Source organism: Caloenas nicobarica, chromosome 10, assembly GCF_036013445.1.
Source record: "Caloenas nicobarica isolate bCalNic1 chromosome 10, bCalNic1.hap1, whole genome shotgun sequence".
NCBI classification, from domain to species: domain Eukaryota; kingdom Metazoa; phylum Chordata; class Aves; order Columbiformes; family Columbidae; genus Caloenas; species Caloenas nicobarica.
Window position 1 is genome coordinate 11,000,553 of NC_088254.1, and position 26,844 is coordinate 11,027,396.

General features: G+C 51.1%; 1 long non-coding RNA gene across 2 annotated transcripts; it reads left to right on the forward strand.

Moving 5' to 3' along the window:
- Nucleotides 1–4,448: 4,448 nt before the first annotated feature.
- LOC135992411 (uncharacterized) lies at nt 4,449–26,566 on the forward strand. 2 transcript variants are annotated; one of them, XR_010606730.1, is made up of 4 exons: nt 4,449–4,574; nt 9,929–10,045; nt 22,411–24,053; nt 24,927–26,566. It is a non-coding gene; the product is annotated as an uncharacterized LOC135992411 (long non-coding RNA). The 2 variants fall into 2 exon arrangements; XR_010606729.1 differs by having other exon boundaries at nt 22,411–22,916; nt 23,758–26,566.
- Nucleotides 26,567–26,844: the final 278 nt, after the last annotated feature.

A 26,844-nucleotide genomic window follows, 5' to 3' on the forward strand; every position in this document is an offset into this window, starting at 1 on the left:
GCCTCTGCTTCCCTGGCAATGCTCGGCGTCTTTGCAGCGATGTCTTTGCCAGCGGTGCGAGATGCTCCCCAGCGAGCCGTGCCCCCCACCCGGCCACTGCCACCATCCCTGCGAGCCGAGCCGAGCCCCGCATGGCTCTGTCCTGGCACACCATCCCGCCAACAGCGGGGCCTGGCATGCGTGCCAGCGTGTGGGAGGATGGGGCTGTTGCTTGTCCCTGCTTTGTGGACGAGGGACCAGAGTGCAGAGATGCGCAAGAGCCTGCAAGAGGGCAGTGCTGTGGCACACCAGGGGCTCGGTGCCTGCAGCTCACTCTCTGCCACAGCCAGTGAAAGAAAGGTGAAACCATCTCATCTCTTACCTCTGGGTCCTCTTTCTGTTCTGCCCCTTCCCCCAAACCCCATTTTTCTGCATATTCCCCCAGCCCAGCTGAGCCCAGGGCCGCGAGCTGACACCCCCTGCACTGCTGCCTCCTCTGTCCCTGCCCACCCTCCCCTGCTCCGCTTTCACTGGGGAATGTGACCTTGCGCTCTAGATTATTTACAGACAAAATATTGCTGCAAGCCTGTGGAAGGGTTTTTTTGTTGTTTCTTTTTAAAGTGACTGAATTCCACAAAAAATGGATTATTCCAAGGGGCATGTGGGGCCTGGTGGGAACACTTTGCTGTGTTTGGGAACAGGCTGCCTGAAGCTGTCTCCCCTGGCCAGCACAGAGGTGCAGGAGGCTCTTCATGTCTCTAGCTGTAAGAAATCATCTGTCTCTGGTTTTCTTACAGAAACCCACCCCCTGCTCGGGGAAGGCTGCCAGGACAGGACACCAGCATTAACGGGGCTGTGGCACACACGTAACTGGGACCTGGGCTCCTTCCCGAGATGTGTGTGAGCCGGGAGGAAGAGCAGAAGCGGGGTGGCTTTCCGTGGCCCCCTCCTGCACCCCTGGAGCCAGAGCCCTCAACTTCCCCTGGCTTGGGGGTTCCTGGGTCTCCTGCTGCGCTTGCAACACAGGCTGGGTTTGCTGAGGACCTCAGACAGAGCTGTCACATCCGATCGGAAGCAGTGGTGGGCTGATTTCTCCTTTTTTGTTTTTACTGGCAGGACCAACAGCTGCCCTTTTCCCCGCCGCTGACAACTCTTCTGTCTAGCTTAACTTCTGAAAGCCTGGTGGTGGTGGTTTCCTACTGTGCAGAGACCTTGTGCCTTTGACATTACACCACAGCAGTACCCTTTGCATGGCTGCTGGAGGCCATCAAGCTGGTCATTGTACACAATAACGCAAGTTGTTAGGTTCGAGCAGCATTGGCTGTTTTGGATGGGGCTGACGTGGGGTCCCTGGCTGGCGCTGGTTTCCTTACAGGGTCCAGCACAAGCCTCCAGGTGCCTGCAGCTGAGTAGTTGTCCTGAGTAAGGCTGCGTGCTCAGCTTTTATTTAGTCGTAAGCACAGTAACTGCTAGCAGAGCTAAACTTGATCGCGGTCACGCAGTCTCAGCTAAACGTGATCACCTTTTTGTTATGGGAAGGGAACTTACACCAAAATCTCTTGCTCTGGCTCAGTGTGCACCTTGGCTTGATCCCTCTGCAGACTGGCTGCTGCTGGGCTGGCTGAGGTGTGCTCTGCTCCTCCTGAAACCGGAGCTGCTGCTGGGAAGTCTCTCAGTGAATATGACCACAGGGGATGACCATGAAGCAGCTGCCTGCACAGCCATTCCCTGCCTGCTGCGGGGTTAGCTCTGTCCCTCCAGAGTGACTCCAGACTTCCCAGTTTGTGGTGGGTGATGGTCTCATCCAGGCTCTCGTGGCAGCATTGGGCACAGGGTGCTCACCTGGCAGCAAGAGGATGCTGAGGGAACGGAGGTGGCGTGTGTCTAGGGACCTTGATCAGCCGAACAGGTTCAGCTGAGGTAAGGGGCAGCGGGGGAAGGGCTTGTGTTCGGGGTGCTCCTTGCCAGGGTTTGCACGGTGTTTGCTGGATGCTGAAACATCCTTGGGAAGGCAGAGAGGGAAAGCTCAGCTTACTCTGTCTGCTGTGGCACACAGCACTCACCTTCCTGTTCCCCAGCTTAGCTGGGGCTAGTGAAAACCCCATCCCATTCCCCTAATCTTGTAAATGGGTGCCTTTTTATCAGCAAGATGTCCTGGTTATCCTTTTTTTTTTTTTTAGCAACTGGGGGAAGCTGAGGAATGCAGCAGGTCTCTGCTCATGCTGCCAGTAAGAACAGGACCCAGTGTGCCTGACTCTGGATCTGCTCTGTGCACATCTGTGTACACATGATGCTGCTCCTCACTGACAGGGTCTCTAGCACGTTGCTTCCAGCCAAATATTAGTGATTTGGCTGGCTGGACAACTCAAGTGCACTGCAGGGGTGCAGATCAGCCCCAGCGGGCGCCCAGGGAAGGGTCTGGCAGGGCTGTTGGTGAGCAGCTCTCCATAGCGTCAGACCAGTGGTGTTGGGTAAGCCTGGGGCCTGGGTGGGTGCTCGTGCCCCCCAGAATATGGAATTAGGCATCCTGAGTGAAGCATCTTCTCTGCCTGGGTGTCCCGAAGGGTTAATGATCTTGGCAGCAGATGGATGGGTGGTAAGGAGATTGATTGCCTCCTGCAAGGTACATAAAGTCTCGCCCTCCTGCAGAAACACAACACTTGTTCGACCAGGTAAATAACTGGTTTAAAACCCCCTCTCGTAGCAGCTGACTCTACACGTGTTTATCCAAGTGACTGGAGTTGTTCCAGTCTCTCTGGTAAGTGACCTTTCCCGAATTTTTCTTTTCAAGTTGACATTTAAGAAGGGTGGGGGGGGAAGTCACAGCAACAAATGGTGTTTTAACAGCGATAAAGCCATACCCATCAACAAAGCCAGGAAAGCCGTGCTGGAGCCCGCGCTGGTGGCTCTGCCATCCCCACTGGAGCCCATACAGACAGTGCTGGCTTGTGTTTCCCGACTTGCTTGGTTTCGCGTGAACCGGCATTTGCGGTGCCCGTGGGCTGCCCCTGCTGCCCGGGCTGGGCTGGGCACAGAGCGGGTCTGCAGTTCCTGGGAGCAATTAAGTCTGAGCCAGCTGCTGGCAGCTGGAGGCACTCACAGTATTAGCTCATTACTGCGGTTCAAATGAAGAAGAGTCTTAAATCTTCTCTGAAAAGAATCTGGGTTTGGCAGGCAGTAGAGCGCTTGGACAATTCTGGTCAATGTTTTACTGTGTGTTTGAGAGAAGCAAAATTTACCCCTCGTTTTCATGTTTCTTGGTTCTCGGCTTCAGCACTGTCGTGACTCAGCCCTCACCACCAGCACTCGTCTCACAGGGAAATATTTAGCAATGAAGTCTGTGCTTTGCAGGAGCTTTACCTCTTCAGCCCAGATGCCCAGATGAGCTCCTCTTCCGGGCTGGGAGGTGCTGAGGGCATCACGGAGGCTGCTCAGTGCTGAAGGATTCCCCAAATCCCGCTCTCCCCATGCCCTGGCCAATGCCACAGCTCCAGTGTGCTGGCCGCCAGCCGCTCCATCTCCACCAGCACTGCAGCTCCCAGGCTGCTCCCAGCTCCCCCCATTTGGAGTGTCCATCTCCCAGGCTCTCCCTGCTCCTCTGCTGTTAACGTGGGACAGCCGGGCTGTTACTGGAGTGATGCTTGTGTGAGGCTCTGTGGCTGTTTGGGAGCAATGGCAGCTTTGGGACCTCACTCGCTAAGTTGTCTTGAATCGTTCACGGCCAGAATGGCTCGTTTCGCTCTGCTTGCAGAATGCCTGGGTGTTAGCTGGCTGCAGGGCCTGTACGTGAGTCCTGGCGCGGGACTGTCTGTATCCGAAGCCTTCCTTCCCGTGCGATAATGTCAGTGCTGGAGAGCAGGCGGCTATTTTGGTTCCAGGAATGCCAGTGAATGATTTCACTTTTGTTTTGTACCTGATAACCTTTCCGTTCACAATGAGAGACGACGTCTGTGCTCCCTGTGCTTCTGTATGCGAGGGGAAAGCCATTCAAGCACCTCTGCAGGGGAAAGGAAAAAGCCAGTTTAAAAATAGCTGCCCGATTGTCCGTGGAGCCTGGGCAAAGGAAGGGCAAAAGCCTCTCCGTGCCGCACTGTGCGCCGGGGCGCGGGGCCGACGGCCGTGGGAATATTCACTGTGCTGGCTTCTCCCATGGGCCTCATGGGGATGGGGAGGTCTGAGAGAGACTTGCTTCTCCATGCAGAGTTGTCCCGATGTGGGGCTCCAGGAGAGCTACAGCAACCCCCTTTGCCACCCCGCCTGCCCCTCCTGCCCTTCTCCAAGTCCCTTCCCCGCTGGGTTTTGTGGCTGGCAGCTTGGTCAGGAGCGAGGCGATACAAGCCCACCTCGGGCCCCAGGCCAGATAAGCCTAATCAAACCCAAATTGCTAATGCTCAGCTCCAATTTTTATTTCCTGTGGGGACAAAGCTGGCTGAAGTAACCTTTTTTTTTTTTTTTTTTCCCAAGTTTTCAGCTTTTTACTTCCCACGAACTGCTGACCCATCATGTGACAGGAGCTGTGTCGGGGACTGTTGCAGTGAGACGGTATCACCGCTTGTCCAGCCGTGCTGGGACCGCGGGCAAACGCGGGTGCTCAGGTGAGGAGGGGTCTGCCGGGCACAGGCAGGAGCTCTGTGGGCACAGCAAACCCCTGTGCTGCCGGAGGGGGGGCAGCAGGGTTAGGTACTGCCGGGCCCCCTCCCCTACAGAGAGATGCTTCCCCTCTCACCAATGCCCATCCTGCTCTTCAGAGTACATTATAGGCGATGTTACAGGCTATTGGCCAGTGGAGTGGCTACCTGGCCTTCTGTCTGATCGGCCACTTTGCTCACTGGGAGGTTTTTGCTCAGTCCCTCGAGCACATGACATACAGGGTGGCTCCAAACGTGCCCTTGCCCTTCCCGAGCTGCAGCCTGTTTACAAAACAGCAGCTGAGGACTGCTATTATCCCTACATACACATTACATTTAGAGTCGCTAAACAGGCAAAGCCAAAATGAAAGTAATCTGAGTTTTCTTTAATTAGAATAAGTTCCTGATGAATCATGAGGTTCTTTACCTCAAGGATGCCCAAGAATTGACTTTGGCAGCAGACATCAAGGTACAACAGTCAGCGGAGCTCACTCGCACTTGACATCTGCTGGAAAGACTTGTTTTTCCCTCCCATGTCACATGCTAACTTGTGATCTGATCATGAGATACAAAGGATAACCTTCCAGTATTTATTTTTCTCATCTGGGATTTTAAAAGACAAGGGAAAAGAGTAAAAAGCAGTGTAAGGGGAAAAGCAAAGCAAAACAGAACGCAACCCCTCGACTCTTTTGGTTAGCATTGCTCTAGGTGTTGATGCTAGGACAAGGCAGGAGACCAGCTCCAGTGCGCGGAGCTGCGTGTGTGCCTGCTACAGCCCTAACCAAGAGCATGAGTGCTGGTGTGTCCAGCCATGTGCGCATCCCGCTGTCCTGCACCGTGCACCCCTGCTCAGGCAGAGGCGGGCAGGGGCTGCCTGTCCCGATGTGAGCGGCTTCAGCGTGGGCTGGGGCGGGTTGTCCTCCCCTGGGGCTGCCCAGTGCTGGCCTGGTGCCATCCTTCAACATTCAACTTACGTGTTTGATTATAAATGTCAAAGTAACATTTTTTTATAACAATATCCCAATGTGATCAGCTAGGCAGATGGAGTTATTTGATACATGCTCAAGTCCAAAGGTTTATAGTAAGCCCAGCTGCAAGATTAAACCAAAGTCACTCTCGAATAAAATCCCCCATATAATCTTTGGGGAATTTTGCTAGTGCAGCTTGGGTATGTTTACTTCTGTGAGATGATGCCTATCAAGCACAAAAACCCCCCAGAAAACCATCATGGTGCCTATAGAGGGGCTGTTGGGAAATGAGCATTCAGGCTGCTGGAGGCTTTGGTGCGAGAGGAGCTCTCGCTGAAGAGAGACCAAGGCAAAGCAGCGTGGCAGGGTTGTTTATTTTCTGAGCCAGAGAGGTGTGTACCATTGCCTACCAAATTTGAATAAGGAGATTGCTGCCCACGGTTTGCATATACACAGCAAACCTGACTGGCATGTACAGCAGGATTATTCTGGGAATGGCAAATTGAGATCAGCAGTTTGCGTATGTGTCTGTCTGTCCATCTGTTCAGTGCTGGGAGCAACTATGCAGAGCTGGGAAATGTAGCAGACCATGGCTGGACTTTCCAAAAATCACACTGCCATGGGATGCCCCTGGCCACGTGCCCGTCGGGCACCCCCGTTCATGGGAAGAGCCAAGGCTGGGGTGTCCTCTGCAGCCCCAGTTACTCAGTACTTCACTGTTGGTGTAGCTGTAAGGAGGTTGTACCATGGAAGGTGTTGGTTTCTTCTCCCAAGTAGCAATCAATCGGATGAGAGGAAATGGCCCCAAATTGGGCCAGAAGGGGTTAGATTGGATATTAGGAAAAATTTCTTCACAGAAAATGTTGTCAGGCATTGGAACAGGCTGCCCAGAGAAGTGATTGAGCCACCATCCCTGGAGGTGTTTGAAAGATGTGTAGATGAGACTCTTTGGGACATGGTTTAGTGGCGGACTTGGCAGTGCAGGTTAACAGTTGGATGCGATGATCCTAAAGGTCTTTTCCGACCAAAATGGTTCTATGATTCTATGACTGTGCACTGTGCCAGTGTCCTGTGGTGCTGTGCCCTGGGCTGTGCTGGCGGTTCGCTTGGGGGATCCCTGCGTGCCCAGGCGTGGGGTGGCGACTGGGAAGCATGGCAGGACAAGGACTGTGTCCGCAGCTGAGCAAGTGAGAAGAGAGCTTAAAGCAGAAGGGTGCTTGTGGTTTCCTTCAAAACTTAAAAGCCCTATAATGTTTCAGGAGGCTGGTGGCATGAACGAGCTGGTGCAGAGCGCTCTGTCTGGGGGCTGTCGGTGTGTGCCGAGCCAGCTGCTCCGGGAGGGCTGAGCCCCTGGTCCTTGGGAGCATTCGGGGGCTTGGTGGTGGTTCGGGAGGGAGGCTAAAGCCTGCTGGTGGCCCAGCTCTGCCTGCCCAGGGCGGGGGCTGCCCGTTTGCACAGTGGCTGGACCTGACCCATGGCCCTGGCCCCAAGATGGGTGATGGAAGGGGAGATGATCCCGGCAAGGCCAAAGGGTCTGCGCCTGTGTGTGACATGCTGCGTGTCACCCTGACTCAGGGTGAAAACCTGTACCATAGCTCCCCTGGAAATAAATAACTGGGAGGAGGAACATGGAGGGGTGGGTGCTGGGCTGGAGGGAGGCAGCCAGGGCACTGCCTGCGAGAGCCACGAGCCCGGCCACAGCCTGGCCGCAGCTATTTTGGTGCCGAGACAGGGCTGAGCACGGAGGTGTTACCAGTAAAAACCTGCGCTAGTGTCAGGTGAGGTGGGGGGGGAGGTGGGATGGAGGAACACAGTGAAAAGACAGTCCAGCTAACAGGGAGGGCAGAAAGGGATGGTGTCTGCTGGGTGGCTTTGATGCGGTGAATGGCACAATGACTGTGGTGGGAAGGTAGGCTTCAGCGTTTCAGACGGGATGGCTGAATGATGGGTTTGCAGTGGGAAGCAGATGGAATCCAGCCTGTGAGGCCCAGCTGGCCCTTTCACCTTTGTCAGGACCATGGGAGGAATAGCTGGGACCCTATACTGTCCCTAGAATCAAACCTGGGGAAGCATAAACAGGAGATGATTTTAAATTAAAACCAAAGCAATCCGTAATAAAGAGCTGTCTTTAGTCAGCAGAGTTATTTCTGATTTCAGGTTTTGAGAAGTCCTGAAACTGCTTATGTCCAAGTTGTGTACCTCCTGCTATTACGTGAGCTTTACTTTGCAGTGTCCTAACCCACCCTCCCATCTCACTACTTAGCGCAAAGACCAATTTTTTATTCAGAAAAGCAAACTATCCAGTTTCCTTAGGCAAATATTTCTGTGGCCTCTGCAGCAGCGTTATCCAGAGATCGTTGCGGGCACTGTGATGGGCTAACGGGGGTTGCTGCGCGGTCATCAGTGGCCCATGCAAGAGAGCAGCACACCTGCCTCCAGCTCATGGGCATTTGGAAGGAGTTTGGGTTTTCTGGACCTGGCTGACCTGTCTCTGTGCCCCAGGAGCATCTCTGAGCACTGTGATTTCCCAATTTTCCAGCCCTTTGCCTGCTCTTAACAAAATTAGAGCAGGCCTGACCCAGAAAGCTGGATGCAGAAGTGATCAATAGTGATGGTAACTGGTCGGCAGCGCTGTCTGGAGGCTTTCAGTGTCTCTACTCCAAAATAAGTAAATGGGTTCAGAAAAAAATGTAGGCAGTCCTGCTCCAGTGGCTGGGGCTTTGGGTGGAGGGGGGCTTCAGCCTGTGGTCCAAGGGCCGCAGGGGCCAAAGCTGCTGGCAGAGGGCTGAGTTTGCCATGCCCAGGCCCTGGGGAATGACTTCGGTCCCTCTGGTCTCCCTTATGGGAGATGGCGTGTCTCCAGCAGGTTTTGCTGTGCAAGGTGGTTGTTCTGCTGCAGCAGAGCACAGAAGGTTTGGGCAGAGGGAGCAGTGGGGACGGGTGCTGCTGGGGGGGACACGGTCACACACGGCTCTGGTTGAGATCACTGCGTGCGGGAGCGCTTGGGGAAGGAGATGCATCTGCTTGTCCCTGAGTGCAGTGTAGACCCTTGCTCCCGGACAAAGCAAGCAGTCCCTGTTTTTAAGGAAACAAGCAAATTGTAAAGAACACACTTTTGGAGCAGCGCCCTCCTGCCTGCTTGTGTCCCCAGGGGACAACGAGGGCTTTGTCACTGCCCAGGGCTCTCGGGAACCAAAACAACCTCGGTATGAGCTCAGTGGCTGTAAATCAGCGGGCTCCACCGGGTGTTAGTGCTGGCTAAATTTAGTGCTGATTGCTTTGATCTGAAATGCTTTTATTTCATACCCTCTGCAGTGATAGACACAAGGTCAGACTAATGCCTGATACACGAAAAGCATATGTGGACTTTATTGATTTTGCAGTGATTAATGATTCAAAGGGAGGGCCGGTGATTCATGCACACAGGATCGGTGCCTGGGAATGAGCGATGCTGACCGAGGCAGCCTTTTGCCTCCAGCATGCAGCCTGCTTCCCGCTGCTCGGGGGCACCAGCGCTGTGCTCACGGGTGTCCTTGCACTGGGCACGTACCTGTTTGTGCGCAGTGAGCTCTCGCACTGCGCTTGAGTTCTGTTTGCCTTGCTCTCACTGTCCCTTTTGGAAGGGCATCAAAAATAACTGAACCCACGCTCTTACTGTAGGCTTGTTGACAGATCCTCTTTAAGCTTTCCTGCTGCTGTCCCAGGCTGTCCAAGGAGAGAGTCCTTCAGGAGTGCGGGGCAGCTCACGCCAGGCAGCATCACATCAGAGCACCCGCAGGAGGCAGCCCCATGTCCAGCCCTTTGGTTACCAGCGTGTGATCTCTCAATAAAGGAGCTTCAAAGCTGTTTGCTGTGATTAGACTTGCAGGCGATGGTTTTTGAAATGCTCTTCCACCCCATGAGCATGTGGGAATCCTCGGAGCTTGCTGAGCCATTGCCATGGGGTGGGCGCTCTCCTCCTGCAGCCCCTGTCCCACCCCCCTGGACAGGGACCACAGCCCCCCAGTTCACTCTATACCACCGATGCAGCTGGAAACTGCATGGGGAAGTCATCCTAATTTTGGAGGGGGAAATCAGGCCCTGTTTGAAGGCTCTGGGCAGTGGTTGTGCAACTTTCCTATCTGGTATTTGAGAGAACTTCCCCCTCCTGGCTGTTTTAGCCTTGTGACTATGACTAAAGTCACCATGTTGCCACCTTCTGCTGGGCTCACTGCTTTTATACTGGCTGTCTCACCGAGTGGGCCAGAGACCCGCTACATCTCTTAGGACCTGAAAACTCGCTGCAGTCTGGGTTCCGCTTGTGCCAGCTCTACTGCTTTTTTTGCTTTTTTTTTTTTTCTTTCTCCCTCGCAGTTGCTGATGTCTTTCCCTTGCTGAAGGCAAAGACGTGTTCTCTCTTGGGCAGTGTCATGGAGGAGGCGCTGCTTTGCTGTAAGAGCAAGTGCTTGGTTACATCCATCGCACCCCCAGGTGAGCACGGGGGCACAGGCAGCAGCACAGCATTAAATGCGGCACGTTCACTGGGGATAGGAAGGGAGGTAGAAACACCGCCATGGTGGGGGTCTCTTCAGCTTTGTTCCATGTGGATAGATTTGGGGCAGGAATATTTGAGTTGGTGGTGATATCCACGTGTGTATGGGGAGGCAGATGTTGGATAGCTCGTTACCCATCCATGTGGCCAAGTGGGGCAACGACAGCTGACATATGGCGGTGCTGAGGGAGCCGGGGTTCCTCTTTGCAGTAGTCATTATACAGCAGCACAAACACGGACACAGGTGAAAGTCTACAGGTACAGCCGAGTTCAGGCTACCTGGACACCTGTGCTCACAAACCCATTCTGCAGGGATGTGCAAGGCACCCGCAGCTGGCCCGGGGGTGCTGGCTCCCAGCCCACCTGCGTCGGGAGCTGTAGAGATGTTTTGAATGTGCCGAGGAGATGAGGGAGCTGTGTCCATTGATCTAAGCCTGTGTCCTCATGCTCCTCCAACCTGAGCTCTGCAGCCCCCCCCAGGTCCCCTTGGACTGGTGGCACCACCTGAGAGTGCCCGGGCAGAAGAAGCCCCCGTTCCGAGCAGCCCCCATGCTGCGGCAGAGCCAGGACACACCACCCTGAGCTAAGGGCAGGAGAAAATGTTCCCAGAGGCAAACCAAGGTGAAAATGTCCCCCTGTGATGGGCTGGGTGCGGTGCTCACGCTCTCACCCTGCGCTTTGCCCACCGTTAGCGCACACGCTGGGTGGCCCTACGCGCCCGCCGCTGGCTCTGGGTCTGGTTGGCGACAGTCCCAGTGGCGTCTCCGTCCCCATTCAGGAGCAGCCAAGACCTGTTGGGTCCCTCTGAGGGATGCTTTGGGAACACAGGTTGTTGGTCCCAGTGTTGTCCCACTGGCCTTGGCATGGCAGGAGAGGGCGGGAAGCATCATTGGGGGCACATGGAAAGTCACTGTACGCACCCAAATTAGCTACCAGGCCAGGCTGGTTTTCCTGTTTACTCCCTAAGTGGAAAATAGGAAGAGAGTGAAAAACCTCATTTCCTTGGCTATAAAAAGATCTTGTGGTGTGGACACAGGAATTTTACCCTCTCTTAATTTTTTGCCTCAGTGGCGCCAGGTGTGTGGCGTAGGCTGTAGTGGCAGTAATGCCAGAGAAAGGGGAGACCTGGAATAGCAGCTCCTCTGGAGGAGATGTTTCCTCTTGGGCAGAGAACAGGGCCCCTTCACCACTTAGCAGATGTGTCGGGGTTTTGCAAAGCCCGAGGGTCACAGAGCAGACACGCAGGGTTTCTGTCAGTTGTGTGGGGACACTGACCCAGCGGGGGTGAGAGGCAGCTGGTGGCTACTCACAACTACAATGAGCGTGACAAAAGGATAAGAAATCACACCATCCTGACAGCATTTTGTAGGCAGATTGCAATAAAAAGATCGGCTGTTGGGTTGTGCCAGCAGGAGTGAGGGGTCGGGGCAGATAAGATACTGCCACGCCGGAAAACTGGCTGGGCTGCATTTCAGGTTTACGGCATCAGGATGAATTATTGGGATACCAAGCCCTGCAAGCCCAGAGAGGTTGCTAAACCTTGTTTGCCTCAGATTGTTTGTCCAAAAAGATACTGAGAGATGAACTCTTTCTTCCCTTTGTAATTGGCCATAATCTTATCTGAAACCTCCCAAGTGTCCTAGAGACTCCTCAAGGAGATAGAAAGCAAACAAAAAAGAAGTCCAAGAGCATTTATTTCTGAGGCTTGAAACTGGGGAATAGCACAAGTTTCTTGGCCAACTTTGGTCACCCTTATTTGCCACAAAGGGAAGGAAAGGATACCCAGAGCTGCCAGTGTCTTGCTTAGTAAGTGACTGACCTTTCTTGCCTCCTTGCTCCTCTGGGATAACTGAAGCTGTTTTGAGGAATAAATCTCAAAGTCGATTTAGCTAATAACTAGAAAAAATATGGCACGAGAGCAGTAGGCTACAGCAGCCCGTGTCTCAGACATCCAGCTGCCTGGGTTTAACTATGGTTTAACTGTGTCCCACCAAAGGGTATTTTTGGTGTGTTTGTTGTGGGCCTGTGGATACCCATCAGGTGAGAGGCTTTCTCATGCATCCAGTGGTGGTCTTAAGGTACCTTTTGCCCTGCGTGGTTTGTGGCTTCTCACTTGTGACAGGAACCTCTAATAATCTCACCACAGACCTTGCAAAGTATGTGCAATTGTAGAAAAGATCCCCCAAACATAGTATTTCCTTTAAAATACAGTTCAGTGTCTATGTGCCTGACTGGTCTTAGCTGGTCGTGCCGTAAAGATTTTACAGACTCTGTGTCTCTTTTTGGGGTCTGTTTCTGCTTGTGCCGCCTGTAGTTGTGAATTTGAAGCAGCTGAGTGTTATTTGTGATGTTGCCGTGCACTCATGGCCCTGTTGGTTTGCTGGCAAGCGGGGATGTCATATGAGGGCTGGTGATCTGGAGCAGAGCTGGTGGGTTGTAGCTGGCTTTGTCCATGCTGTGTGTGGCAGCCCCAGCAGCAGGGAAGCTCCTGTGCTGCACACCCATTCCTCTTGGCGAAGCTCTCTGCTGGGGAGGGGTTGTGGACACCAGAATGGGATGTGCCAGCCCAGCAGCACTCATACAGGCCCTACTGCAGGTGTTGCCACTCAGGGGTCTTTGCTCATAAATTAGGTGAGCCCTGTTAGTTCCATGAGGGTCTGTCACACCCCCCAGGACTGGTCCAACTGCCATGTCCCATCCCTGAGTCTGTCTCATCTTTGGCTGTGATTTTCGTATTTGTCTGTAGCAAAACACTTACTGTGTGTCCAGTGAGCCCAGCTCTGGAGCCAGCATCTCGATTCTGTGTTAATTGTGCTGGTTTTGTCCAGGTTATTGATTAAAAACGTGAAATTTTGAAGAGGAAAGAGGAAAATTATTCTCTGACAAAGTGTGTACTTGATGCTGGTTCGTGACTTAGAACTTGTTTTCAGACCAGTGAGTTGGCCAGTTTTGCCACAGTTAAGTGTTACATTACCCTTTAGATTATTCTAGTTCTCAGTCAAAATGTGACACCAAGTAAGAGGTGTTACCAGCCTGTAAGCATCCTGTATCAGCACCACAGCAAGTTACTGTGACCAGATCTGTTTTCTGTCAACCTTTCCTGATTAGCAGAAATAAACTATTTAAGGGAGGGGAACTGAACTAATCAGCATGTGCCTGGGCTCTGGGTCATGGTGACTCACCTTTGGCTTTATCCTGTTTATTCTTTCAAATACTGGCATGTTTTCTTTTGGATGAGTCCCTCAGCAGCTGGAACGAGGGCAGGATGCACAGCCACTCCCCGTGCCAGTGCAGATATCCTCAATTAGTCCAGGTATATTGTGTATTTTAGGAACAAACGGTAGGTGTGAAGGATGCTCCAATGTCGTGTTCTTCTGAGCAAAGCAAACTAATGGGACAAATGAGCAGTTCGCTACACTGCTGTAATGATTTTATTAATACAAACCAATTCACAGGCAGTAAGGACGCTGCCAAAGAAAATGGATTTTTTTTCTACTGTTTTGCTCACCCGCTGCAAGCCTTTGGGCAGCGGCTAGCAAGGCTCTTCCCCAGCGAGCAAGTGTGCCCTTCGCTTAGCCGCGCTCAGCCCCCAGCTCTGCCGGGGCTCGTGGCCCCCAGCTGTGGGGTTTCACCTGCTGCTGAGCCGCAGCCGTGTCCCCGTGGGACCTGCGCCACCCACACCACAGGTCACCACTGAGGCAGCGCAGCCGAAGCCCAGGCGCAGTCCCGGAGGAAGCCGGGCAGCCGCGGGAGGTGGCTGAGGGCAGGTGTGGGCGGCAGGGCTGTCCCTGTGCTGCAGGGGACAGGCACGGCGGGGTTAAAGCCCTCAGCCTGACTCTGCTAAAAACCCGTGTTGCATGGTTTGTGTGTGCAGGCTGCTCCAGTTTGCCTGGGGTTTACCACACATTTTCATCGTGCTTGCAAAATGCTGTTATCACCAATTGCAAAAAACCAGCCTCATCCTCATCTGATCAGAGCGAAACCAGCACAGCTCTGCACAGCGTCTCCAGCACGTCCGGTCTGCTGAGCGCTCCTGCAGGGCACACGGTTATTGCTCAGAGACGCTTCAGTTTGCTGCTTTGGGATTTATTTTTTCTCATTGCAGACTCCTTGGCCTGTGAAAGCAGTTGGTAACCATTGCAGGCAGAGTACTTGCTGTCTTAGCTACTGGCCATGACAGGGCTTTTTGCTGAGGGCTGACATGGGCTTTCCATGAGCAAATGCGCTCAGGAAAGCTGAGGGTGTCGGGTAGCCTGTGCTGGGCTGCTCCCGAGCAGAGGGTCCGGGCTGCCACCGAAGCCCTGCCGAGCAGAGGCATGGCTGCAGCTGGCTGTGAAGCCCATCCCCTCCTCTCCACGCCTGTCCCATCGGGCAAGCAGCACCCTCTCAGGGTCACCCTGTCCCACTGGGGTGAGGCGAGCAGGGTACCCACTATCTCCGCACTGCCAGTGCCTGTGGTTCACCCCGATAGCTCCTTCTGACCCCATAGCTCCTCCTGTCCCAGCCCTTGTCTCTGTGATGGGACAACAGTGCAGATGAATGCACAGGTCCAGCAGGCAGGCAGTCTGGGAAGCTCTGAGTATTTTCCAGGAGCAAAGTTGCTGTTTAAAATCATATGTATTCCAAATCCTGAAGGCTATTAAACCTCTATGAGACACAAGCTGGAACCACTCTGCAGCTTACCACACCAATCCTCACGACAGACCACTTTTGTGTGCTGCTGGGCTATGGTATGGCTGAGGTGGAGGATGGCATGTGCAAAATCGTGGGAAGCACTGCAGGTTTCTTTCACTAGAGCTTAGAAGCCATCTTTGTCTGTATGTGGTCCAAGCCAGAGCTCAGCTTTTTCCAGCACCTGCAGCCCTCCTCGAAGAGCCGCAGGTGGGGGCTCTGCAGCAGGTGGGCAGCGGGTTGGTGCTGGGGAGAGGAAAGCCCAGGTAACATGCACAAGAAATTAGGGCTTTTACAAGATGCTGTAACAAACCGCAGCCCCAAGTTCCAGCTGTGCTCTGCCTACACCCGCAGTGTGCTGCAGGGTTGCCCAGGTCCATCCCAGTGCCACTGCACGGGCAGAGCTCTGTGTCGAGGGCCAGCACGGGGCCACAGCTCCCTGCCTTCAAATGCTGTGTCACACAGTGGGATCATATGGTGCATCTTACACCAGTAAGCAGGTGACACTGAAAATACGGACATGAAAGTGCTTTGGCAATGCCAAAAGCAAGAAGTAAGGAAAAATATTTCCTCTACTCTTACTCCATAAATATTCAATATTGTTCAGATTATCTGAAATTTTTTGAAGTGCTAAAGGTTGAATGTGGGACACAAGTATTTTACATCAGGTGCAGTGATCTTCTGCTTCTGAAAGAAACACTTCACAAGGGATTCTAAATTTAGACTTTCTGGATGAGAGATAATGGCAGAAACCTGATATTGTTGGGGGCTGGCTGTAGGAAATGCAATTGCTAATGGCTAGTCTTGATGTTCTGCTGAGCTTTGTACTTTAAAGCATGTGTTTTGTCATGGTGGGTGAAGGGGAGCTGAACTTTAAAGTCTTGCCTTGCTGTGACAGGAGGCCTCCAGGTGGATGTCCAGCTTGACTCCAGCCCTGGTTGCTTCTCTGGGCAGAGGCTGGGGTGGTCCCCCCTCTCAAATTTTTAGCTTTGTGCTTTTCCTTTTTTGCTGGTTCGAAGATCATCTTATCTACTTTCGGGGAGTTAATTTTCTGAAGGCCTTTAGTGCTTTGCCTGGGTGCCTTTGGCATTGTCCATGCAGACATGACAATTTTGCTTTGTCCTGCAGGACACAGCCTGCCTGGGTCTGTGACCCACAGCAGGGAGCTTTCTGATGTGCTGGTCCCTGCTGCATGGTTTCAGGGGCTGGAGTGTCTGAGGATCATGATTAGGCACGTGCATACACATAGCACACAGGGCAAGAACAAACCAACACTGCCTGTTTCTAAAAGTGAACACTGGGCCAATCATTGAGGCTCGTGTTTCCATTCCTACCTGTTACCTATGTTAGCTCACTTCTAGTTGACATCAGAGAATAACTAAACGAGGAGAGTATTTCATTTGGCATTACGCAGCCAGCAGAAGTAGCAGCTGCGTGTCTGTATTACTAGGCTTTAAACACCTCTGCTCCTGGTGAAGCTGCCTGGGCATGGGTGTGAACCAGACCGCTGGGGATCGATCAAGCTCCCAAAACAGTCTTCCTGTGGGATGCGGCCACTGCCTGCCTCCATCCCTGCCTGCCTCCATCCCTGCCTCCCTCCATCCCTGCCTGCCTCCATCCCTGCCTCCCTCCATTGCTCCCTCCCGGGGCACAGGGTCCCCCCGCTGTGGCCCAGGCGGCTGCAGGGCACCGGCCCCCTGTGCATCTGCTGCAGGAGCAGGAGCCAGCATCTAGCCTGCGTCTCCTGAAGGGGTGAAATAAATAGTACGAACTGCATGGAGAAGCAAGGTGTATACACGTGCACATGTAATTTGTATAGATATCCACACATAAACATGTGTATATGTATATAAATTCTATATGTAGACATGCATGTATACACAAATATGTGTATATATATAAAAATGTGTATATAAATTCTATACATATGCATGCACATATGTTATACATGTATGTGTATATATACCCACATACACTTGTGCGCATGTATATGATGTATAGAATGAACATGTGTATTCAATTTACATATGCATGCATATAAATATATAATTTAAAGTATGTTTTTAAATGGCAACGTTTAAGCCTTCGAGCCGGGAGTGCCGGTGGGGGCTGTGCAGCTGCAGGTCTGTCCGTGTCCCCCCCCCGGAGCACCCCGGGGCCGCTGGATGTGCCGGGCGGGCAGGGCGGCCGTTCCTCCCGTGCCCAGGGGGTGTCACTGTCCCGCTGTCACATCTCCGCACACGCTGCAGCCGCTGTTCTGCTCTTCAGCAGCAGCGGGGCCGAGCTCTGCCTTTCCACCGCTGTGAGAGGGCTGCGCAGCGCCAGGGCACCCGCAGCCAGGCTGAGTACGTGCCCTTCATTTGGCTTTTTTGGGAAGGGAACACCAACCCCCCGTGAAAGTCTGGCCAAAGAGTTAACACTTGCATTGCGGTGGTAGGACACTTTGCACTGTAGAAAAGGCCTGAGGAGAACAGGAAGATACAGCTGCTTAATACAACAATCTCAATTTATGCAAGTGTTTTCTCAGCCCTGAAGTTACTCCCTTTCTTGTTTAGGTTGCTCCACAGTGAAATCTAGATTTGTTGAAGAGGTAACAGGATGGGTATGATGCCAGGTCAGATATAGCTTTTAAAAGATTAATACTTAAAAATCTTACATGATTCAGCTTTAAAATACGTAATGGAGAAATGGAAAGAAAATACCTTCTTCTAGAAAGTACACAATTTTCTTATTTATCTCATTTATAAATGAGTTTTCATATATGCACATCTTGCATCCCATTAGAGTTACTCTGCTTATGCTTTCATACCAGATAATATCCTAATAACTTGTACAACTGAAATAATTTGGGAAATATTTGCTGTGCCTGGGAGGAGTGAGGGGCAAAAGAACTAGAGATAAAGCAGGGGGTGCCCTGGCTTGGGGCAGGACGCACGCCGTAGCTGCAGCCTGGCAGCAAGCTGGTGCAGAGCGGCGCTGGACCAGGGCAGCCTGGTGGGATGGGTATGGGCACGGCCACACAGCCCCGAGCGGGGATTGCAGAGCTGGCCCTTGCTCGCCTCCTACGAGGTTTGAGTTTTGGGCTGACCAAGGCAGGACACCCTCCACCTGTGTGCGAATGGTTCACAAGGCGACGGTTTAGGGTGGTTTGAGGAGCAGCTGCAGGGTCATGAGAGCACTGCTTTGCAGAAAACTTGTAATAAATTATTGAGTTCGATCTCAGTTGAACCAAAACAAGCTAAAAAAGACCCAAACCCCACGGAGCATGACACAGCAGCCATGGGTTTATGCCTGCTGCTGATTTCACAGCACTGTCTGAGCCTGGAAAAGCTGCTCAAGCTCCCATGTGTCAGGCTGTGTGCTGAGACGTGGAGGCTGCCGTGGATGTGCTGGGGCACAGCATCACCCCAGTCTCAAGGTCCCCACTAAACGCAAATCCTCCCTGTTGCTTCAGCTCACACTCTCCTCCTGAGAAACAGCTGATCTTTGCGTGCCTCAGCCTTTCCCAACACATCCTGGTTCACAAGTTCAGTGACTTCAAAGTTGCATCTGATCATTAACCCTGAAAGATCAGAGATTACTAAAGAGTTTAAACTGCGTGTTTGAGATGGCTGAGAGGCACAAAGTTCAGGCACAAATCTGCACCCAAATCCCGAGACAATCTTCCCAAAGTTCAAGAGGCAGATTCGGTTCAGCTGTGCAATGCATGAGCATTGTGTACGTTTGTGTCTTCATTTCTTTTTAAAGCTGCTTTCACGCAGCTGCTATTTCAAAGGTGACTGGGAGTTTTGGGTGCTTCTGGCCTTGCAGTCTGTGGTGAGTGTGGCTGTGCTTATAGCTCCAAGGGACTTTATCCAGACAGACAAGAATCCAAGTAAAAGCCCTGCAAGTCACAGTTCTTCATTTATGCCAGAGGCTTTGCTAGAAAATGACTCTTGTGCATTTTCTCTATCACTTTTTTCCTGATTAGATACCACATTAGACGTATAAACAACAGCAGAAGGCAGAAGCTTAATCTATCGTGGGTAGTTTTCTTTTCAGTTTGTTGTTATTTCCATGAGAGAGGTTTTGCTATCACAGCACCACAGGGAAACTTAGTTTGTAAGATGTCTCCGAGGCCATCTGGCCCTCCCTCTTGGTCCACCTCCATCAGGCTGCTCAGTGGCCAACAAACCCCTGAGACTGAACAGTGTGACCCACAGCTCTGCCGTAGCAGATTTTGGAAGGATTGGAATGAGTGCCGAGTTGCAAAGACATTGGTATTCTCCTTGATGGGATTTAATCTTAATGCAACTCATTAGTCTTCATGGATTAATTGAAACCTAAATTGCTTAGATATCGCCTCAAAGAATGGGAGGTGAAGGTCACATAGTGAAGGAGGCCCATGAACACAGCCCCATTGGAACTCTGGGTCCTGCTGTGGGTAGAGGTCCAGCCGCAGATGCCCCCATGGCAAAAGCTTTGGACGCTTTAAGCCCTGCTGGTGCTCCTGGAAGTCAGTAAGGGGTCTGATCATTCAGAAAAAAAACCTACCAAAACAACCAGAGTCAAGCACGAGCTGATGTTGTTGCTGGTTTGTGGTTTGTTTTTTTTTTTCAGCTCTTTAAATTGCTGCTACTCAGCGAACTCAGGAGATAAGGCTGGAGTCCTGCAGCGCAGGTGCTCTGTTAGGAGCTGATAGAAACACAAGCTCGGCTGGTCAAGGGCAAGCAGTGCTGTTTAGCGAGCAAGAGACTATGTCCTCTGCAAATCCAGGCACGATCTCCTGCGTGCGTCACTCCTGAGCTGGGGACGCGGGACCGAGCCCGGGCAGCGGCCGTGGGCTGCCAGCCAGCCTGCCGAGCAGGGAGCGTGGTGGCCAGCCGCTCGCCACGCCAGACACGGAGTGCGAGGGCGTAGCTCCATTTCGTCTTTTGTCCTTCATCTCCTAAGATTGTCCCACGTTGCCTGAATGAGCTGGCCCGTTTTCAGCACTGAAAACCAGATGTTGCTGAATTTCTAGTGGTTGCTTTTGATGCTTTATGCTGTTACTTTAACAGAAGTACGTACGTCGTGCCTCTTGCAAAAACAGATAGGATTCGCGCCCTTAACAAGGGTCAGCTCTGTTTTCAGCTGCCTTCTCTCCACAGAGATGTCTGTCTCACTCAGAAATGTTGCTGTCAGCTTTCCCTGAGCGTGTATTCAGTAGCACCCTCCATAGCAACACACAGCCCTCTCCCAGCTGCTTTGCTACCTGACCTCAAAGCAACTGCTTGGCTTGTGCCTGCAAAAACACTCACCTGAATTTTTTTGCTGGTAGAATGGTTTATTTTTTTCAATCTGCAGTTTTAGACAGTAAAGCCAGAGTTAGTCACCAGCTCTGTGCTTCCTACCTGTGTGCAAGTGTGGTAGCGCAAAGGCTGGGAACAAATCCCTCCTGCTGCGTTCAGACAAACTCCTGAGATGTGGGGTGGGAGGAAGGCACGCAGCTCTGATGGCATCTTTCTACTCCAGCTCGGCAGAGTTTGCGCCTTACCTTGGTTTCGTGTGTACTGGATGCAGGCTGTTAACAGAAGCTATGCTCTCCTCCAGCACCCTGCCTTTCTGCAACAAACACATGGCATTTTTTTGTAGTTCAGAAAGAAAGCCGGGAAGGAGCACAGCATTAAAAATACGCTAAGAAAGCACAGTAGGAAAAGTGTGCTAAGTAACCTGAGCTGTCACCCAGCAGCACTCACACAGTGACCAAACCAAGGTTTCTAGCAAAGATGTCCAAAGAAATGGTGCCAACCCACATGGACGGAGGCTTGCCAAGGGCAAGAGCTGCTGCTTAAGTTGGCTTGAGATTTAATGAGTGTGGCTCATGGTCTTACGTACATTTTCATGCTAAGTGCCCTATCACCCAGCTTTAAACCAGGAAAAATAAACAGAATTCTTCTAGCAGTTTTCTTTGCAATTTTTTTTCATACTTACTGGAAAAATAAAGTGGCACGTTAATTACCATCTTCTCAGAAATATAGCAAAACAGTACAAGGGGGAGGGGTGTGTTTTTAGTGACAGCTTAGTTTTTGTGGGCCAATCACTGTAACCGAAATTTAGTTTCCTTAATGAATCGTAAGCACAAAGCCCAGTAGCAAAAGAGGTTGCTAGATGTTTTCAAGCACAACACTTCAGGCTGCCTTTTTACCTTATTTTAAAAGCTCCAGAGAAAAGCAACAGCTACCTGTGGAAGAGCAACCAGGTACGCACTGTAGTATCCTGGGACACGGAGCAGTCAGGGCTGTACAGCGGGACATCCATTGCATTCCCGCGAGTCGGCAGCGCAAACGTGGCCACTGTCACCCCGCGGGGCCCCGCAGCACATCACACAACATGGTGCTGGAAACAGGGCGGCTGCTGCCTGCGTGCACCCGAGCTGGACGTGTGGGAGGGAAGTGCCATGAGTGCGCAAGCAGGTTGGTGTTGAATCAAGGTGCTGGGAATCACCACTGCAAGGGCCTGGGGCTGCGCATCGCCGCGGAACTAAAACACCAAGCGCCGGCAGTGCCGGAGCGTGTGCCGCTGCCGGGGGCTGCTGCTGGCCCAAGCTGGGCTGTACTTCATATGACTGTGTGTAATATGTACATATAGGTATGCATACATACTATATATAGTATATATTATATGCCTATGTGTGTATGTATGTATATATACACGCATACACATATATAGTCTATGCATATATATGTGTGTGTGTGTATATATATACACACACGCATATAATATATACACATATAATGTGTATGCATGCATATATATTATACATATATATGTATTTATGTACACATGTGTGTTTATACATTATATGTATATCTGTGTATGTACAATATAAAGTTATCATACATATAATGATATATTATACAAGTAGAACTTTTATATGCATATCCATTATTATATATATACACACATATATGTTGTACCATGCTCGTATACACATATATGTTTATATATAGATATAATATAAAGTTGTATACTTTAATGTATATATAACACACATGTGTATATACTCCCATACACATATATGTGTATATGTAGATATAAAGTTCTATATTTTATGTGTATATATGACATGTATTTATGTGCATGTATATAAAAAAGTTAGAGGCATATACTATAGCATCGTCTTATATGTAATACCACTCTTTTTGTTGTTGAGCTGGAACCGTCCCCAGGCAGCCCGGGATGTGACCGGTTTGCAACCCCTGCTGCGGCCGTGGGGGGTTTATGTTTGGCCCTTGTTCTCCAGCCCCAGCGGTGCAGCAGCAGGTCGCAGCGCCTGCCCCAGCACGCGGGGCCTGCAGAGCCCTGGGATGAAGCAGCGGTGCCGGCAGCACAGCGTTCCTTCATGCCCTGCTGCCTTACCTGGGACCCAGTGCTTCACCGCATGAAGAGCAAAAGGAGTTTTGCTCCGGATTTGCTTTTGGCATGTTATTTGGCTTTGTGGGGAAAGAGGTGGTTTCTCTGTGGCCCTGACCGTAGACAGGAGTGTATTTGTTTCTCTGATTATAAGTCTCTTCCTTGATTGCAATGGGAAGTTTTCAATACCAATATAGAGTAGTTATAACTCAAAGGTGGTTCCGGTTCCGTTATCAGGTCTATTTTTTTTTTTTTTTAGTCCGTGTATGGCTGACTTTAATAACTTCCAGGGATCAGAAGCACTTGTACTACAGATGACTATTGATTTCCAAAGGGGAAGCGACTGATGGATCTTTGCAATTCCAGCTCTAGAAGATGCCCAAGTGCTGCTCGACCCAGCGTTCTCCAGGCGTCTGCAGGGAGTGACTCCCTCAGCAGAAGTGAGGACAGTGGAGACAAAGATGAACGGTTCATTTCCTCTGTAATGCACCACAGAAACAGGTTTTTCTGAAAAATAGCGCACAGACCAAGACGGAAAGGGCAGCAGTCATTTTCAGAGGTCACACATACCATTTCTTTCTGGCAAGTTTGCCTTCCGTGACTGACAAAAATGAGATGGATCAAGTGTCTTCCAACAGACCTGGATTAAAAATGAAGTCGCGTTCCTTGGAGAACTGACAGTCCCACCAGCAATAATAGAGGCTGCTGACAGTTCTGGCTTCACAACAAAAAGCATCTTCCCACGTTGTCAAAAGAGCTTCTCTGGTATGGGAATAAATAAAGTGGTATTTGAATGAAAATGTTAATAGCAAAAAGCTATAAATCATATTGGTCTGTTGTAAAAATACACTGCAGCTGAAAAATTCATTCTTGTTTCCCATATATATGAAAATATATGTGTGTGTGTTTGAACAAGACATGCATATCTATGCATATCTATGCATATCTATGCATATCTCTATATATTTGTGTATAATTCTATTCATGGGTTGTACCCATATCGGTAGCTAAAAAAACTTAGTAATCAGTCCTTCCACTAAGAGCAAACTTTTGGTGTGATGTGCTGCAGGCTGCTGTGCAAGATTTGAAGAAGTATCTTTCCCATACATAAAGGTTGCAATGCAGCAACTGCTTTCTGCTCGGAAGACACTGTTTCCAAGCTGATTGTCCCGCTGTCATGGCTGGGCCAGGCGAGAAGCACAGCGGCTTCCATCAACTACAACTTGACGAAGCTGGCCATGGAGAAAAGGCATCATAACTGAGGGCTCAGCCTCTGATGGCACGCTCTGTGCTGAAGGAGATGTTTAGCTGAAGAGCCCGACGTGTTCCGACGGGCTCACTGTGCCTGTGAGCTGTGCCTGGCTGCTGAGCGGGCTTGTGGCCACAGCTTGGGAAGAGCCCACAGCCCAAGGCCATGCTGCAAACCCTGAGCTGCCGGCAGTCAGCATGCTCCTTTACTGTGTCATACGTATATATAAATATATATATCTCCATACGCACACACATATATATACGTGCACATAGATGCACACACACCCCTTCACACGCATAGGAGTGAAGGAGATATCCAGTTCTCAATGTTCAAAACAACTTTCTTTGCCTGCAGGACCAAAGCAGTTGAACCCAAGGGACGGTATCTGCAGCCTCCAGGTGACGAGCCTGGACGTTCCCCACCAGTATGGCTCTGCTGCTGGATTCCGGGGGTGTCCCCACCGCCTCGGGGACCGACACTGCTGGGAACACCACGCACCCTCCTGCAGGGCTTGTGGCTGATGGATGTGTCGGCTGCTATGCCAGTATAGGGTTATATAAAAGTAAAGCATTTTATATAAGCCTATTTTATCTGCAAATCATTTATATTTAGAACACCTATTTCTGCTGGAAACACTAAAACCGTGTTACGTAAGAGCTTGTTTAAATCCTCTGGCTTAGAGTTTGGGCAGGGGGAGGGGTTGGTTCGGGCACGGTGCATTCAGGCTGCATTCTGTAATCAGAGCCTCAACATGCAGCCAAAGCTGGTCTTGAAATCCTTTTTGCTTTCACTCCACACTCCCCCGACAACAGCAGAATACTTTGCTGGAGGGAAATGTTCCTCTCCCTCAGTGCTGCCTTCATATTCGGAAATTTTCATTTGTAATGCTGTGGATGTGTTGCCAGCACAGCAGAGACAGCAGCTCCACACTGCCTGGCCAGCTTCCTACAGCCCAGGCTGTTCCAGCGAGTGGGAACGCTGCTGACATCACCCGAGTGACCGCGGCGTCATTCACAGAAATTAAAAAAAACCCCATTAACTGGAAATGATTATTGACCAATATAAAACTACCTGCCTTGGCATTGGTACAGCAATATTTTATAATGAATTAATTATTTCCCGAGCCCTCCTCTAAGCGGAAGGCAGGAAAGATGGTGATGATGGCCGTATAATACATGCACAACTGCACCAGAGGCAGTTGAAGCACTTTGGATGTGCAGGAACCGGGCCTTAAGCCAGCTCACACCGCTGTGCCGTGGCTCTGGAGAGGTTTGTGTCCCATCACACCCCAGAACAAACTGCTTTCCTGCAGGGCTGGGGTACAACTGCACCACGCTGGCTGTCGGGCCATGGATGCACACGGGGTCTGTACGTCACAGCTTCATCAGGGCAATCCTCCCTGCAACTGCTCCATATTCTGATGACATGGTTCATTAGTTTCTATAAATGACCAGGACATTGCACAGATTGCAGGGTCAAAGTAAGAGCTAAAGATGTAAATGACTTTTTCTCCTTACCTTAAGGCTTCTTGTGAGGTGACTCAAACTCCAGCATCTTGGAGGAGCCTGGTTTGTACCACCCTGCTCCATCGGGTGAAGCTTAATCGCTCCATCTTCCATCTTCCCTGCTGTAAAGTGGAAAAGACAGTGCACACGTTTTTAGCGGTTCAGGAGGAAAGCAATCAACATCTGAGCCTGCTGCAATGCCTTCTGAAACTTTTCTTCACCAGGAAGTGCAGGTGGCTTAAGCTGTTTGAAAACAATTTCATTCCCAGTTTTCTGTGAGCTCAGCTGGGTGGGCGATGGGGCTGGGGAGATGCACAGCAATGAGCTGGCAATGGGTGCCCTGACACCCGGAGGCAACACTGGCAAGTGGCTCAAGGGTACGAGCAGCGAGGTCTCCAACTTGCTTTTCACAGCAGCTTCCTGAGTATTTTAAGAAGGACTGAGGTGGTCTGGCACCGACCAGCTGCCACTCTGTCCTCGCTGCCGGTGTGCGCGGTGCTGGTGCTGGTGCTGGGCAGCCAGTGCTTTCCCCAGCCCCGGGCTGCCCAAGGCCACCTGGCTGCTGGGCCACCACGGTCCCCGGGGACAGGGGCTCGGTGCCAGGCGGCTGCCCTGCTCCCCACCACCGCCCAAATAGCTTAAGAAAATTCTTCTCATACTTCACTTGAGTCAGACGCTGCAAATTGGATTAAAGTGGTGCCTGGAGAGATTTCTAGAGCCAAATATTTAAAAGTAAGATGAATCTGAGCTGTTTTCTGGGCTGCTGCAGGGGAGCCCCCACCTCTCCCTTGGTGTGCTGGAGGCTCCCTGGCTCCACGGGATTGACACTTGGGTGGCACTGCCTGCAAATGCCAAAATTGATGTCAAATCCTGCAACAGTGAAGAAGTTCAGCTGAAAAATATATCTTCTCTTTTCTGCTTGGGAAAAAAATTGTACTGGGGCTGATTGCTAAAGGACCTGGACATCCCCCTGCTCCGAAGAGCTGCCTGGGCTCCCAGGACAGGCAGGCCACTAACTCCAGCTGATCATTTCACTTTAAGCTGTCCATCACCACCTTTTTTTTCTCATCTATCATAAAAATCAAGTAATGTAGTGAACATCTGTGATGTTCATGGATAACCATAGCATTTCAACTATTCTATGGACCTAGAAGGCAAAATCTGTCTCATTTTTTGAACATGGAAGAAGAGAAACCAAGGGTAGTCACACTGGCACCCTAAGGACCCAAACATCTGCAGTGCTGATGAGAAAAGTAACTCGTGGATGCACCAGTGAAAGCCAGTGGAGCCCAGCTTCATTGCTGTGGGACCCGCACGATTCTGGGCAGAGCCTGGAGGAGCCGTCATTTACTGAGCTCTCCTTCCTCTGCAGAAAGGCTGCAGAGCCCTACAATGATGCCTGTCAAACTGTGACACCTGACTGGGCAGAAGACCAGACAACTGAGAAGAATTGCCCTGCGTTAACCAGCCCAGCTGATTAAATCTCATGACATGGTCTTTGCCCAAGGACTGTTGTGCATCCGTCTGATTCTGCATCGCATTGACAAACACTGGTCATTTGCAGTGTACCTGGCAGATTCAGTTTGACCATGGAAGGTAAATAAGTGGGTAGCAGTTTGGGTTCATGGAAAATAGCAATATTTGATCTTAAAGAATAAACCGGTTTGGCTTAGCCTCAAAGATTTCAGTGTGCATTTTCTAATCACTCAATGAACTCGTGAATTAGAGGGTTAAGCTGAGTTCACGCTTCTGAGCACAGTCTACACATGCTGGAGGCTGGGACTTCACAATGTAAAGCCCTCTCATGAGCCTGCCTCTTTCTCTCAGGCTGCAACCAGCCTCGGGCAGCCAAGCTCTCCTTGCTTGCAAAGGGACAGAAATGCCCAGCGATGGGTGTGCGAGGGATTCCGTGAGCTGGCGGAGCACCAGGCAGTGC